We start from the raw sequence: 15,227 nt of genomic DNA, 5'->3' as shown, positions 1-15,227 counted from the left end.
CCTGCGGCGGGAGCGGGGCCGGGCGGCGGGGGGGCCCTCGGAGGGCTGGGGCAGCACCTGCCGCGGGGCGCTGCGGAGCCGGGGCAGCGCGGAGCGGCGGGGGCGTGCGGCGGAGCGAGGGGCCGCCCCCGCGCCCCGATGGCCTGTGGGGAGCTGGGGCTCGAAAGGGGAAGCGAGGGAGAGCCGCCGCTGGGAGCCCTTCCCGCCGCAGCGCTCTCCTGCGCGGGCCGCGCCGGGAGGCTGCAGCCCGGGGCAGCCGTGATCTGCTCCGCCAGAGCCTGCCCAGCCTCTTGGGTTTGTTCTCCCTGTGCGTACCCGGCCTCGGGTAACCTCGGGTAACTCCTTGCCCGGGAGCGCAGATGAGAGGTGATACAAAGAAGTCAGGGAAACTGAGTCGGTGCTAGCGGCATATGCGTGAAACTTCTTTTGGGAAATTACAAAGGCAGAATAAGGCTCCTGTGTACATCTTCAGCATCTTTGCTGCTTTGTGTCCATAGCAGAGCAGTGATGGACCCCACCCTATCCAGTAGTGCTGGATGGAGTGTGAGTGTAAAGTATTGTTAAATAAATGCCCCTTCCCCAAATACTTAGTTTTACTTCAAGGCAGGATACGCCCATTATCTCTATAGAGTTAATGGGAGAAGGAAGCTGGAGAGAGATAATATTCTTCATAAAGTTAGGTGGTAAATTGAAAAATCCTGTGGGCTCATTTTGCTCACACTTCCATTCTTGTGGGATTTCATAAAAATTACAGTGTGTGGAGGAGTATAAATCACATACACCCACGTTTCATCTTCCATCTAGCAGATAAAATGACCCGTAGCATCCTGAGGAATGAAATGCAAATCTGTGAGCTCCTTTCCAGAAGCCTTTATCTTAATTCTTGACAGGATTACTCTTGCATTAGTCTCATTTTAGTACTACTAAGAAAGCAGTGCCTGAAGCTTCTTAGTCTCCTGTTGTATTTTCAGTACTGGCAGAATGAGTGTGTAGGAATATGCAGAGACAGCCAATTACTGAGAAGAAAGAAACAGTAGAAACACAAGGACAGTCACAGTATTCAAGCTAGTATGTACTATTTGGCTGAAATGCCTCAGAGATTATTGGTATGAAAGTTCTGTATTGTATGTCTAGTAAGTGCTTCCTCAGGCAATCCAATGTGGCAAAAGAGCAAAGCCAGATGCTATCTGCCTTGACATGACTTTTTGAATCCAGGCTTTCATGAGAACCAAGGGTCTCCATTAGAGACAAAACCAGACAGACAAACTGCGTTTTACGGTGACATGCACTTCTGAGTATGAGGTGTTTTGGCAATTTTTCAAATCCATGAGTTTTAGCATAAAGCATTGGAGTACTACTCTGGGTAGCTGCTGGGTAGCATGCTTGGAATGAAACCTTTTATGTCAGACAGGCATGTGGTAGTGACTTTGAATATAATTTGTCCGCCTGTAAGAGTAATAGTGTGTGGCTTTAAGAGAATAAGACATTAAATATGCTGAGCTGTAACTATCTTTCTTGGGGACTGAGCTGTGTTTAACTCACTTTGTGTGAGTTCTGTCTTACGAAACAGGAGTTCTGGTGGGCTGTCTTGAAGAGAAGCCTTCCATATTAGTCTGCATTTTTATATCAGATAAAAATGAGCTAGGTTGAACCTATGGATTTGTGTGGTCTTTTCCATGGAAACTGCATGCAATTTCTAAATTGATTGACTCTTCATTGATGGAACAAATGGTATCTGCTGTCCAGATACTTGGGGAAGGTAGAAAGTTATGAAGTCTACTACTGAGAAACAAGTATGTCTAATGCCTGCATGCTGCCTGTTACCTGTAACAGCAGGAATCAGGGGTGCATTACCTCTGCATTCTCAGTTGCATTTTGGTCTGTGTCTTTCCTGTGCTGCAAAAGTGGATTTATGTACAGCTATCTCCTAGTCAGATAGAAGTATTTATTTTACCCCTTCTTCTTGAATGGATGCTAGTTTCAAAACTCAGTTGTATTTAGAGTGTGAGCATTAAGTAGTTTCCAAAAGTACACGAACTCCAATTTGGCACTGAAACGTAATTAAAAGTGATACTTGGTTTCTCATCTGGCGGGGACCCTCATTTCAAAGAAACCTGCTGGCTTGAGCACCCTTCTACCCCTCCGGTTTTACAAAATTAGAAACAGGTTGTTTCTGTAGACATGTGCAAGATCAGTCCATCTTTGGGAAAACAAGAAAATGAGAGAAGTTGAAATACATTGGTTCTATTCAAGGGCTAGTGGCTTGGAGCAAGGCTTGGTAAAACAAACGAAATGATTTGTAATTCTTCTCTTACCTCACTTAAGCATTTGTTAAGTGAAATGGTTCCCTCTTCCTCACACCGTATAATTCAGTGTTAATCATTACAACAATCCTCTGTAAAGATGAGGGTGGAGAATATCTAGGAAGTGTGACAAATAGAGGTACAGCTGAAATAGCCTTTGATTAAACATGGTATTTGCTTTTGATCATCTTTTTTTCTTAGTCACAGGATACTGAGGATTGCATATTAGCTTTGAATGGCAATCGTAATTTATTATTGTTAGCTACAAATGCCATGTTTGCTAATGAGGAGTTACTTAACTCTCAACATTATGAACAGATGACTGTTCAATTGCTTTGACATTAGTTGTAAATGATACTGAGTATAAAGCAATGGACTAGTAACAAGATTTTGGTTTTGAGTATCTTCAGGTTAGAAGACTTGGAAGGTTTGTCAGATGGAGAGGAGAAAAACTTTAGTTTGTGGTGACTGAAAGTGGACTGCTAATGGTACGTGGGTGTGAAAGACAGCTGAATGTAAACTTTATGTTCACTGAGGAACATTAATGTTGGAGGTACCAAGGCAGCCTCCCCGAATTTGCGTGTATGGTGCTGGTTCATTGTCAAGCACAGTGAGTCAGGCAGCAGAAAAGGATGATGGAGCTCTAAAGGAGTTATTGCCCTGTGTAAGCTTGTTCTGTTTGTAATCTGTTAGTACGATGAAAGGGAGTTCTGGTTCTGGAAGGGGGTAGTGGCATAACAGCAGTGCATTTCATCTGCAGATTGGAAGAAGGTTTGTAACTTAGAGGGCTCTGAGACTCGGGGACAGCATAGCTATGGGAGTAACATGGTTAAAAGGTAAGTAGTCCTGTAATGAAAATGTGAGTGTATCCAGCATCTCTAGATGGGGACTGCTCTGATTATATATGTATTAGCTACTAGATGTTACAAATGTGTTACTATTATAATAAAAATATAATTACTAGCTACTCACTATATATGTAATGCGTGTAGTCATATATATGTAATTTTATAGAATATATAGAGATACAGTCTGTATGTATGCATACTCCATGTAAGATGTCCAGCAAGTCCATTCCAGTTTGGTTGTAATTCACAATGATTTAAGCATCTTGAGTTAAAACACAAGCATCAAGAATATCTAAATTTGTATATTCCTTTCATAGAATCACGGAATCCTAGAATCACTTGGGTTGGGAAAGACCCTTAAGATCAGTTCAGCTGTAAACCTAACACCCATTAGCCAGTTTTTATTTGTAGTTTAGAATGATAGAATCACAAAATATCCTGAGTTGCAAGGGACCCACAAGGATTTACTTGCAAGTATTTCTGATATTATTTTCAGTAGAAGTATGGAGCTGAATTCAGGTAGACTTCTTGTTATTGTGTAAGGCAATAGACACTGTAGTTACCAACATGCAGGATTTTCCCCCCAGCTGAAAATCTGTGGATAGGCACTTTATGTCAAGACTGCACTGACCATCACCAGCCTAGAAATTGCAGTGTCTTATTGAAATTTTCACTTGTCACAGGTTTTGCTGATACTGCATGTCTCTACTGTGAGCTGTTATATCAATACATAACAGTTGCCTTAGGTCAGCAGGACTGCTGACATTGCTGTACTGCTGCAGTGCATCCTCAGTGGTGTTTAGCCAATACTTTTGTGTTCTATGAGGGCTTGGGCTCAGAGACACTTCGCTCCGGCAGCAGAGAGCTGGATTATGCTGGTCTGCAGTGGAAGATGACAATTTCTGCTTCCAGAGGTGGTGTAGTGTAATTCAGACTTCGAGTGAACTGAATTAATAACAATGCATGTTTACACCTTCAGGTTTAAAAGCTATAATAGTGATGGCCTTTAGTTAGTGCTTCTGTCAATTAAAAAAGAAAGGATTTATAATCAATTTCCTTTTTTTTTTAGGCTATGATTTTACTGTGTCACTGCACCTAGTATTTTCTTTTCTTGAGCGTCTCTCTGTTTTTGTCTATGCAAACTATTCTTGGATAACCTGCTTAGTATGCTTATTTGCTCTCTTAGTTTGTGATAGTAGAGGAGTTTGTCTGTGGTCAAGATAGATGTCCTGTGGCGAAGGTTAGGATCAAATGAAGTTGGGAAGGAGGAGGGAGGAGTAGGTGAAGAGTTTTCTTGTAGTGGTAAGGGACAGATTTTTAAGGAAGATCCATCATGGTAATATCATGGGTGAAAGAAGTGAGATGATGAATTTATGTTGCATAAGGGTTGTGTAGTTGTTACAGGAGGAGCAAACTACAGAAGGCTGGCTTTTTCCCAGTACTGATTTTGAGTTGTGTTCTTGGTTATCGGTGGCAGAAGCCGGACAGGTAGGTTGGCTTCTCATAAATGGTTTTTGCATAAGGCCTAAAAAGCAGAGAAGAGTGATTACTGATTAATTTTTTTCTGTCTGATTAATCCACCAAATAAATGAAATCAGCATGTTGGGTTGCCTGGCATATTACAGCAGTAAATTGTTCACCAGTCAGCATGGGCCATTCTTTTTTCCTCTGTTAAAGTCCACCCACATGTACCAGAGCAACTGTAAGTTTTGTAAGGAATGCATTCTGGTAAATTCTCATTGGAGATACCTTATTTATTTTGAAAGAACTGCTGTTTAAAATCAGCTGTTGCTTAAATGTTTCAGAACCAGCATGGGTCTAGATTAATCAGTCTATCCATAACTGCAAAAATGCCACATTTTGAGGACATATTCTTTGGAGAGGACAAGACTGAGACTAGGCTATTGGGCAAATGTCAGTTTAAGAGCAAGTAAGTAAAAATCCGTATTAGGGAATGAGCAGATGGTTGTCTGTACTGTGAAACATTAGCTGGAAGATTAACACTTTATAGTGGTATTTAGCAAGGGTAGGTAACAGCACAGGAATATTTGATGAAAGAACGATACAGAGTAGTCTGGAAAACTGAAAAAGTAATTTGTTTGTTAGCACTGAATATTTTTGATTGCAATATACATAAGCAAGTTGCTGCTTTAAAAGTAATGGGAGAAGAATATAGGTTAGAAAAACAAACGTGAATGTGGAAAAAAGGTTTTACTTCCATTTTTAAGGGAATCATTCTACATGTTAAAAAAAAAAAGAGCTACACCATAGGTTAATAAATCTCCTTTTGCAGCTCTAGCATAAAACATACCATATTCTTGTTAAAATGCACTTCCCTTGGTTTAAGGTATTGTGACTATCACATTTTCTAAGATGATTTTGAGAATTCCATAGCAGTTACTTTGGAAAAGAGAATTGCAATTATGTTGGTTTAGTTTAAAGGACAGGCTGTGTGTATTCTCCTGTGAGGTACCTGAGAGAGATTTTTGTATCAAAATAAAAGTGAAAGGCAAAAGGTGCAGCTTCTTGCATTGTGATTTTTGAAGCATTTACTAGTATGCATTGATCATTTTTGGATCTGTTGGAGCAGTGGCTATTTTTCTTGTTTCCTTTAGTTCCTTTTGAACTGCATCTAAAAATAGATAATTTCCTAATGTTGATTTCCTTTAAGGTGTTGAGCTAATGTGTGTGAGGATGTTCAGACTGTGTTTGGGAGGGAGAAGGTCCACTGAATCAAGGAGAAAAGAAGAGGAGGGGTGTATGGGATGGGCCCTGGCAAGATTCCATTTACAGCATAAAAATGTACTCCAGTCCCTCAGGGTAATGTGGACAGATCTTGCACTGGATTTCACTGCCAGCTAGCGAGCTTCTAGGGTAGTTATTAGCTGTATTCCTTGCATTTGTTTTCTACTTTCAAGGACTTTCGAGATCGTCTAAGAAACAGAGAACAGCAGATAGGAATGATCAGCATTGTTGAGTTTGCTGATAGCTAGTGTCCACAGGAATGGCAGAATTTTGGTAGACTGAATGTTACTTCCTTTTTAGTGAAGATGACATTTTTTTGCAATGGAGCTATATGTGCTTACTCTGTGCCTGTTTCATCTATCATTGTTACCTTTCTCAAAAATAGGTCTATAAAATATATCTTTAAAAAACAGAGAATTGCAAATATGCTGGGAACAACTCACTCCTGTGTTGCCCGGAGTTGTTTGCTCAGCAGCACATGCATGGGTCAAAGATCTGAGGGAAATGCACGTTTATCCTGGAAGTGGTCAAAAGTGGCAACCAGCTGTTGCAGATAGCAAGGACACCATCCCCATGTGAGGCTGAATTTTTTGTGTCCTTTTCTTATTGCTCTTTTCACAATACTTTGCTTAGGGAACTATAAAGATTGGTTAGCCTTGCACTTTGTCATCAGTGCAGCTGAAAACGCATAGTGGTTCAATCTGGTGGCTCTTAGACATTAGTGATCTCTAGCAGAGTGTGTGAAAAGACATTTTAATTGTCCATGTTTGTGTAGTGTTAAAAAACCCTCAAGTGTAAATTACATTTTCTTGGCCAAAGATGCTGAAATAAATTTGATATTTTTTTTTCTTATACAGCAAACTCCTGTAGCTGCTATTATGCCATACTATATGGCATAATTTTGCAAGTGTCTGTAATCTTTTTATCCACTCAATTAATTTTTCTGCTGGAGAAATGTTTGATAATTATGTAGTGTGGTCCCAGAATATTGCTGAAGATGTAAGTTTCTTCTCTTTCCCGCTAAGCTGTGTTCCTGCATATAGTGGAAGAATACTTCTGTTGTCAGATCAGATCCAGTCCTAGAAATAGCTGCAGTACCGTTTCCACAACTTGCAGATTACAGGAACACAGGGTGTTAAAAATGCCCGAAAACAACTAATTAATTCTAGATTCTGCTCAAGTGAGAATGTGGGGAGTGGCAAAAGAAAAAAATGTATGTATGAGGGGATGCATGTAAAAATTAAGTATGTGTGCATGTGGAGGAGTAGCAGTATACAGAGTAAGAGAATGCAGTGGATTTCTTGGCATAGTCTCAAACATAAGTTATTTTGCAAAAAATCTTGTTTTTAAAGCTGGTTGAAATTCTCAGTTTGTACATTCCTATTCATAATAAAAAATAATGATTTCTTCTTCCACAGATGTGTATATAGAGCAGTTTCTTGTGAATGTATGATTTAATTCTGTTGATCTGTTTGATTAGTGTTTGAGTATCTGCATGGAACATAAAAGAAGGGCTCTTTAAGCATCCCAGATGCACAGGAATTTGTATGACCTGTTTCTCCTAGGAAAGTACCTTATTGCAGTGATGTTCTTCCAAGTGATGAGTGCCTGTGTTTTGAGTTAATTTGAAGGCATGAGGGCATAATGCGTCATGTACCCGGTGACATGTGCTTTTGTTATTAAGTTCATGGCTTGAAGAAAAGTCTTACTCAAACTGTGGATCCTATTATAGGCATTTATCCCAGGGCTATGATGGCTTTAAGACTGAAGGAATAATTTGAACTGTGCTCTAGCATGCAAGTACCTTCAGGCTGTTGCAGTGTGTGTTTGATGGCTGTTCTTGTACTTGTTCTCTATAGCTCTTACTAGGGATTATGTATCAGGAAGGTCCACACTTTTTCTACATGTGCAGAGTTCTTCAGCCCGCTCCCACAGGGTACTTTTCTGTAGTCCATGGGCTTAGGTTGGCAGCTGGACAGGGCACAGCTTAGCTCAAGGGTGCCAGTGTTGGTCTGGTGTGGGTGAGCTTCCCCCTGGGGTGCTGCTTGGTATGTTTTAACTAAATGTGATGAACTTCTGCTCAGACAGTGGATCAGCCAGAATTTATGTGGTCGTAGATCTAGTGCAGGAAGTTTCTACCTGTCTTGGTATTCCCCCTGCAATTCAGAGGAGATGGTGGTAAATCTGGAAAAGGAGGAGCAGGGGTGATCTCATAGATGGATGTATGAGTGAAGGAACTATGGCTTGTGTCAGCATGGGGAGCAGTTGCTCTTCAACTTCTGCAGGGCTGTATTAGTTGCTGTAGTGTGTTATATTGCCCATTGATTCTACAGTAAAATGTTCATCCCTCTTGCTGTACTTCTTTCATGCCTTTTAGTAGTTTAATTATGGTGATAAATGAAACTGATGTATTTCATTCTGTGAAGGAAATAGAGGAATGACATTTCAACCCAAATATTTGTTCTGTGCTGAATTAGAACTACTATAATTTTTTTTTTTTAAATGGCTTTCAGCACATTGAATGAACAGTATAAGCCTGTTAAGGTTGTTACTTCTCAAACAAGCAGTGCCTTCAAATACTGACTGGGCACACTGCTTTCAGACTTCCCCCCCCCCCCCCCCCCCCCCCCAAAAAAAAAAAAAAAAGAAAGTCTGAGCAACTGTTTCCATATTTTCATTGCTTTCATGTTTGTTTTCTGAAACATGTACTTAATATATGATGTGGTGCTGCTTTAATTTTTAATGAACTTTATATGGAGATGCCATGTGCAGTGGGGATACAAAGATGAGTCCTGCAAATGTGAAGAAGTTTAAATGAATTCTGGGGTTTTCTATGGCATGAATGACCAGCAGCCCAGGTGCAGGAGACAGTAATTCCTAATTTCTGTTACGCACTTGTTTACTGTGCCTGTGGAGTGAGCCATGTCCACAAGACACTGATCACAGCACAGACTGGCCACGTTATATAGCAGCTTCTTCTGCAGGGCTTGCTGTGTGGGTGCTGTTGGCAGCAGAGCAAGATTGCAGTGGTGGGGCAGTGGGGGCAGACGGTTCACTCTCTCTGTGCTTGTAGGTAGCTGGGGACTGCAGGGTCACCCCTGCTTCTTTGCTGCACTTGTACTTGCTTGCTTGTCCTGCTGCTGTCAGGACCTGTAGTTTAGTGCATCTGAAGTGCAGAGTAGCTGGGTTGTGCCCAGCTGGCTGTGGTGGGACTCCCATAGTTCAGTCCTTCCAGTGCAGACAAGGTGACTATGGGGCTGAGCTAGAAGTGCCAGGACTTTGGCTCCCAAGTTAGTTTCTTGAAATGGTGCACTTGTCACTTCTTGAGTTAAACTGCATGTTATTGTAAGAGGATTTTATGTAGTACCAGGTACTGCCATGTTAGAAAACCTGAGTGAAAATCCTTTTAACATGATTTCTTCCATAATTTTATCATAAATTAATTATAAAACTGTCTAATACATATTTTACAGTACCAGTTCGTAATCAGGTCTGTTCCTGGCACAGGTGTTCTTCCCTTTGAATCTGAAAAATGCAGAGATTGTAAGGGAGAAATTAAACCTGTAAGCAGTGTACACGTTGCACTTGCTATTTGACAGTATGAAAACTATGAGGTATCTTCTGATTAAAGCCAGAGAGTGGTGTCTGAAATGGAAAACTGGATTTTGAAACACAGATTTGGAGCAGACTGTACCATTTCTTCTAAGAAAAATGCTTTGTACCAATGGAAATGAGATCTGCAAAACCTGTTTCAAATCTAGACAGGCTGGGCTCTGGACTGTGATGGGAAAGTGTTTATTTTTCCACGTGACTTTGAGAAAGTCAATAAAAAGTGGCCTTTCCAGAACAACAGGTATCTTTGTAGTTCCAGTTTTGCTTTGTAGTAGCTTGCCCTAGTCCTTGTGCTGCTTTTGGCGTCTTTTTCCAGCCTCTATCATAATCTGTTTCCTAAAAAAGGCTGAAGAAATAAAATGAAAATTGCAATCCTTCAAGTGCCAAGCCTCCAGGCAACAGAGATTAATGATGTACTTGGCCACGGCTTTGCACTGTTAGTTCAAAAAACGTAGCTATGGAGTAGCAGATCAGGAGAATATTCAGTCACTTAAAACAGCTGTTAAGAACATACTGACCATGATGGGTGTCTCTGTAAAAAGCATCACAAACAAGTTCCCTGCTGGCACAGTTACTGGTTGTATTTTGCTGGGGAGGGTTTTTTTTTTGGAGGAGCCCAGTCCCATAGTTCAGCTCCACTTCCTATTAGCAGCCCGAGTGTGTGAAGAGACAACCTCTCTGTGCTAATTAGTCTGTGGTGCTCTTGTCCTGTGACTTGTTTTTGTTGTGGAATGCCAAATCCAAGCACAAAGCAGGGGTGGTGCCACCAATATTCACAGTCTGTCCCACTGACCAGCTTCAGTTATGTTGAAATGTTGTGGTGGTTAAATGCATCTGTCTTCTGTGTTTGTTAATTTTAAAAACAGTTGAGACCGTATTAGTGCAGAGGACTGAAAATATAGCTCAGGTGGAGGGCTGTAGATGCCCATATTGTGATCAGGGGTCTCTGCCAGGAGGTTTTAAACATTTGATAGATGACTTGTGACTGGTGATTTTGTAGTAGAATTTAATCTGAGTTAGAGCTAGTTATTCTGTTTTCTTCATTTCCCAAGAAGGCACTGGAACTGGGAGAATGAAAGGATGCCAGACTCTTAGCTGTCCATTCAGGGGTGAGACGTTTCATGGCTTTTAGCTTCGTCTGTTTCCAAATTTGCCCCCCTTGTGGAGACTTTCTGAAAACATAATGAAGTGCAAAGTCTGCAGCGGCAGCATTGTTACCTGAGAACAGCAATATTAAATTGGACACTTGTGCTCAATGAAGCCTGCAAAATTGGAAATCACTTACACCAGTGATTACTTTATTTCACCTGTATGCGGAAATGTTTAATGGTTTCTGACCCAGGAAACACTACCATGATTTCTTTTCCAGTCTATTAAGGCTCAGAGCAGGCACTACTGATGTGTTGCTTTTACTTCTAAAGAGAGGCTGGCAAAGATGTTGTACCTTGTTTGGGTAGGACATGCCATGGAAAAGGAAAGAATTTAAGGAATGAAGTAAACTTTGGGAGATAGCAGAGTATCTGAGTTTGGTGCAGACTATGGTATTTTTTTGTATTTGCTTAAATCAAAATGTAATTTATTCCATGGAAGCCTCTTAGTTTGATGAACTGGAGTTACTCTAAAAAACATAGATGATCTTCTCCCTACTTTTACTTGATTTCTTTTGATTAAGTTTGTTTATTCCAAAACAGAACTGTAATGAATTACTGATAATTTTTCTTCTCTGGAGTATGTTGCAAAAATCATATGTTACCCTTGGACAGTTCCAGGCTGTAAGTGAAGAAAAGAATTTCACTGTGGAGTGAGGGAATACTTCCAGGAGCTTGGAGGTTTTCTGGATTTCTTTTGATACGGTTTTCTCATCTTAACTTTGACTTTCCTTTTGGAAGTGAGCAAGATTGTTTCATGAGCAGTATTGGAGGGAGTTCACATAGCTGTGAGCAGACACCACTCCTGGTTCTCACTGTTGTTTTCATTAGCTGAGAAGGAGCCACAGCCACCTACTAAACATTTCAAGAATTGCCAATTGAAGCAGGGAGGGTTTTAAAATCTGCACCCTACTGCTTAATATTCTGTAATATATGTTGAAATGGAAAGCTTGTGTATTTTACTTTGGATTTTAACAACTCTTTGGGCCACATCTGATTAAATGAAGTTACACCCTTTCTTCTTGATGTTCATGTAACTGTTCTTGCTGAATACTGGTTGTTGGAAGCATAAAATGGTGAAAAAAATGCGAAGCTCAATAGGCCATGGTTCCTCTAGGTGCAAGCGTGGAAATCAGATGGAGGTCTTGTGGTTTGTGTTGCCGTGGCATTGGAGGTGGCAATGTCAAGTGAGGCATAGGCCACGTGGTCTCGTTCTTCTACCTGATACCCAGAAATGTTTTGTACAAACCAAGAACACTTCCTGCCAAGATGTATTCTGCAAACCTGCCCACAAAGAACAGAAGATTTGACTGCAGTCCTACCCACAGTGCTTTGCACAATGATAGTGAATACGGCATAAAAGTACCCCACTTCTGCATCCAACCGGGGGGTGAGAATTTGAGGAAACTTGCAGGGACAGACAGACAGGTTCATCCTCCTTGCCCTCCCCAGAAGGGACACTGTTTGGTAAGCCTTGTGTCCTCCTCAGCTATGCTGAGTGTTGACCTGGGACGTTAAGCTTGTGATTGCAATGGCACTGTTAGTGCTGTATGTAACTGCTCTGCAGTTAATGCATTCTCACCTTCAGTCCAGAGGAACGCTGTATGTTGCATTCAGTAATTCATGCTGTTTGTGAATACGACTGTGTCTTGGGGTGACTTCATGATGTGTATCCCCTGTCGCTGCTCTATGCCCAGAAATTAACTTTGTGCCTTTCTGTGCCTTTAAACTGAGCCTGAGAGGGGGGAGAGGGAAAAAAAAAACGAGCAAACTTTCAAAGCAGCTTGTTCAAGGACACTGATATACACAGACTCCCCTGCTTCTAACAGCAGCAAGAGCAGAGGAAGCACCCTGCTTGCTTTCCAGCCAGCTTTTGGCTCTTTTTCTCCGGAGAGAGATGGAGGGTTGAACTTTGTTTTCCTGGGACTTCGGTTTTTTTCCTCTTCTTCTCTTCTGGACCGTTTCAACATCAGAACACACTGGGAGAATTTTCTACTGAGGTGGAGGCCCTGGAGGTGGGCCCACGACCCAGCTCTGAGGAGGAGGAGAGAGACCACACCTACAGAAGGACTCTGGAATCTTCCCAGGGTTTCTCTCCACAGCGAGAGGTTTTATTGTTTAGCATTATTACCCTTTTCCTGTGTGTTTGTTAAATAAATAGTTTTTATCTCTTTCACTTTCCTCTGAGGAAAATTTCTTTTTTTCCCGAACCTGGTGGGGGAGGGCTGGTTGTAACCTGCCTTCTGTCAGAGGATATTTTCCTCCTGGTTTGTCCAAACCGGCACAGACTGGCTCTTCTAAATGCAACCAGACCTACAGTTTATAGACTGACTGTGTATCTGGAATTGGACCTATAGTTATGTTTTTGCAACACTGGTCTACAGCAGTTGACAAACTGAGGCCTGGTGCCTACCTGAATGTGGGCGGTGAGTTCTCACCTTTTGCTTCTTGGAAATATGTGAGTTTATGAAGCTTGTTTTCTACACACACTTATCCAAAGGTCTGCTCCAGATGCAGATAAAGCCAGTAAGATGTCCTGATATCTTTTCTGAGACTTGAGTAGTGCTTGGCATAACTAGTGAAATGGAGTTTTTCTTGCCTCAGCTGTTGTGTTCACAATGTCACACCGCAGCAAGGTAGGGTGGGTGTAGCTGTGCCATAGGGTTCCACGGAGGGATGTGGTGTTGTGCTGGTCCCTGTCTTGAGAGCATGGGGCAGCTCTCCTTGTTGTGTTCCAGCTGTGCCTTGCACATGCAGGTACAGCTGGGGTCACTGGTGTCTGTGCAGGGCAGGCACCATCCACCTGAGCCAAAACTGCACCTCAGTAAGGTCAATTAGTTTAAACGTTGTTATATGCCAATCCTGGAGCTCTAATTTTAGGGGAGTATCTTAAATTTGGCTGTGAATCTGGGGCTGTAAGGGAGTAAATCTGTCCCTGTAAACCAGCAGATACTCATAATTGGCAGTGGGACTTCAGTCATTATTATATATCTTCAAGAAGTAATTAAGAGAAATCAGTAAATAAAATAATTCTAGCTGATACAGCAACTGGACGGATTCATTTGGTTTAAAATTAGAATTTTAGTTTGAAAATGGAAGACATGTATTGTAATTATAACTAGAGCTAAAAAACATTGTAGTTTTATGCCAGGGTATGAGAGAATTCAGATTTTTTTTTTCCCAACACCGTCACTTGATAGATGCTTCTTTTAAATTAAATTCTATTAATAGTTCATTATGTTACATTTCTGTAGATTAACACCTGTGCAGTCTGATTGGCCCAGGGAAAACCCCATTAGGTTATAGTATACATCGAAGCAAGATGTATGGGGAAAATCAGGATTCAAGTAGTTAGAGGAATCTGTTTCTGTAATTTCCAGGAGGAATAGCAATACTACTTTTGTCTGACATTGGACTCATGGTAAACATTAGATATTAAGTTGTCATAAGTCAATAAAAAGCTAAGTCTCTGACAGAAACTGATGCTCGGAGATGTTTATGTTCAGTATACTGTATGGCTGAACTTCTGTTCTCTGTAGAGTAACAAGGCAAACCTGGCATGGGATAGAAAAATCAGTAAAATTGTCTGCATGCTGGAGTCTCTTGGGTTTTCATCTCCCACTCTGCAGTCTTGACATTGGGGCATTATTTTGTTATCTAAATATGGATTCTGGAGCATGATTTTGGGCATTCAGACATAATTGAAAGTAGTTACAGTAGACTATGTCCACAGATCTTCAGGGAGAAGTCCCAGTGAATAAAGTGAATCATACTGTGATCATGGGGGAAGAGAAATTAAGAATTTATTTTTGTCATTCTCCATTTGCAGAGGAAAAGTTCCTAGGTTTTAAGTGTCCATGTTTCATCTGCCAGTATAAGGACATAGTGATAGCTGGGACAGCATCATCCCTTCACTCTACCCTTACCTCTGTCCTGGACAAAGAGGTTTTGCTTGCCAATGAGAAAGCTAAAATGGAACATACATAGCTCCAGAAAAAGCTAACCTGATTTTGGCATAATGAGCTCAAACTTGATTAAAATTCTTTTATTAAATCACAGCTGAGTAAGTAGCTATAGAGTAATGACTGGAATGTGTCCTCTGTCTGGAAGGACTCTGTTGAGCACGTAGCACTGCTCAGTATATGAGCTGATTCATTTGTACTACTGCAGTCATGCTGAAATTCACACTGATGCATGGTTCATGTCATACTTCTGTGCACACTTTTTATTTTTAAATTAAGTATTGGCTTTTATAATAGAATTTTGATTCTTCAAATGTACCTTTTAAAAAGTAGGCAAGCTGAACAGCAGCTCTGTTGATCAAAAGTCACAGTGTGTTTGCAAGGAATTTTTTGTTTTGCTTCATTTATTCAGCCAAAGATTAGATGCCTGTGACTTTCTTACTTAGATTCCTGACAGTGTTGATAATCCTCATAACATTTATAATCATCACCTTCAGTAAGCCGTCTTGCAGAACCCAGGGGCATAGGTTTAGTCTCTGCTGTGGCCTTTAGGGCAGAAAAATAGTAAACAATTACAAAGGAGTTGTGCCACTTTTTAATGGGTATTCG

The 15,227-nt window shown here is 41.1% G+C and overlaps 1 protein-coding gene across 3 annotated transcripts in view; it reads left to right on the top strand.

Moving 5' to 3' along the window:
- The window catches only part of ITGA6 (integrin subunit alpha 6), a gene marked incomplete at its 3' end in the record, with an annotated part of 126,943 nt that overhangs the window by 86,182 nt on the left and 25,534 nt on the right, over positions 1–15,227 (top strand). The gene's annotated exons all lie outside the window — the stretch shown is intronic.

The sequence above is a fragment of the Coloeus monedula genome, assembly GCF_965178545.1.
Source record: "Coloeus monedula genome assembly, chromosome: 7".
Classification (NCBI taxonomy): domain Eukaryota; kingdom Metazoa; phylum Chordata; class Aves; order Passeriformes; family Corvidae; genus Coloeus; species Coloeus monedula.
This window is presented reverse-complemented; position numbering and strand designations above follow the sequence as displayed.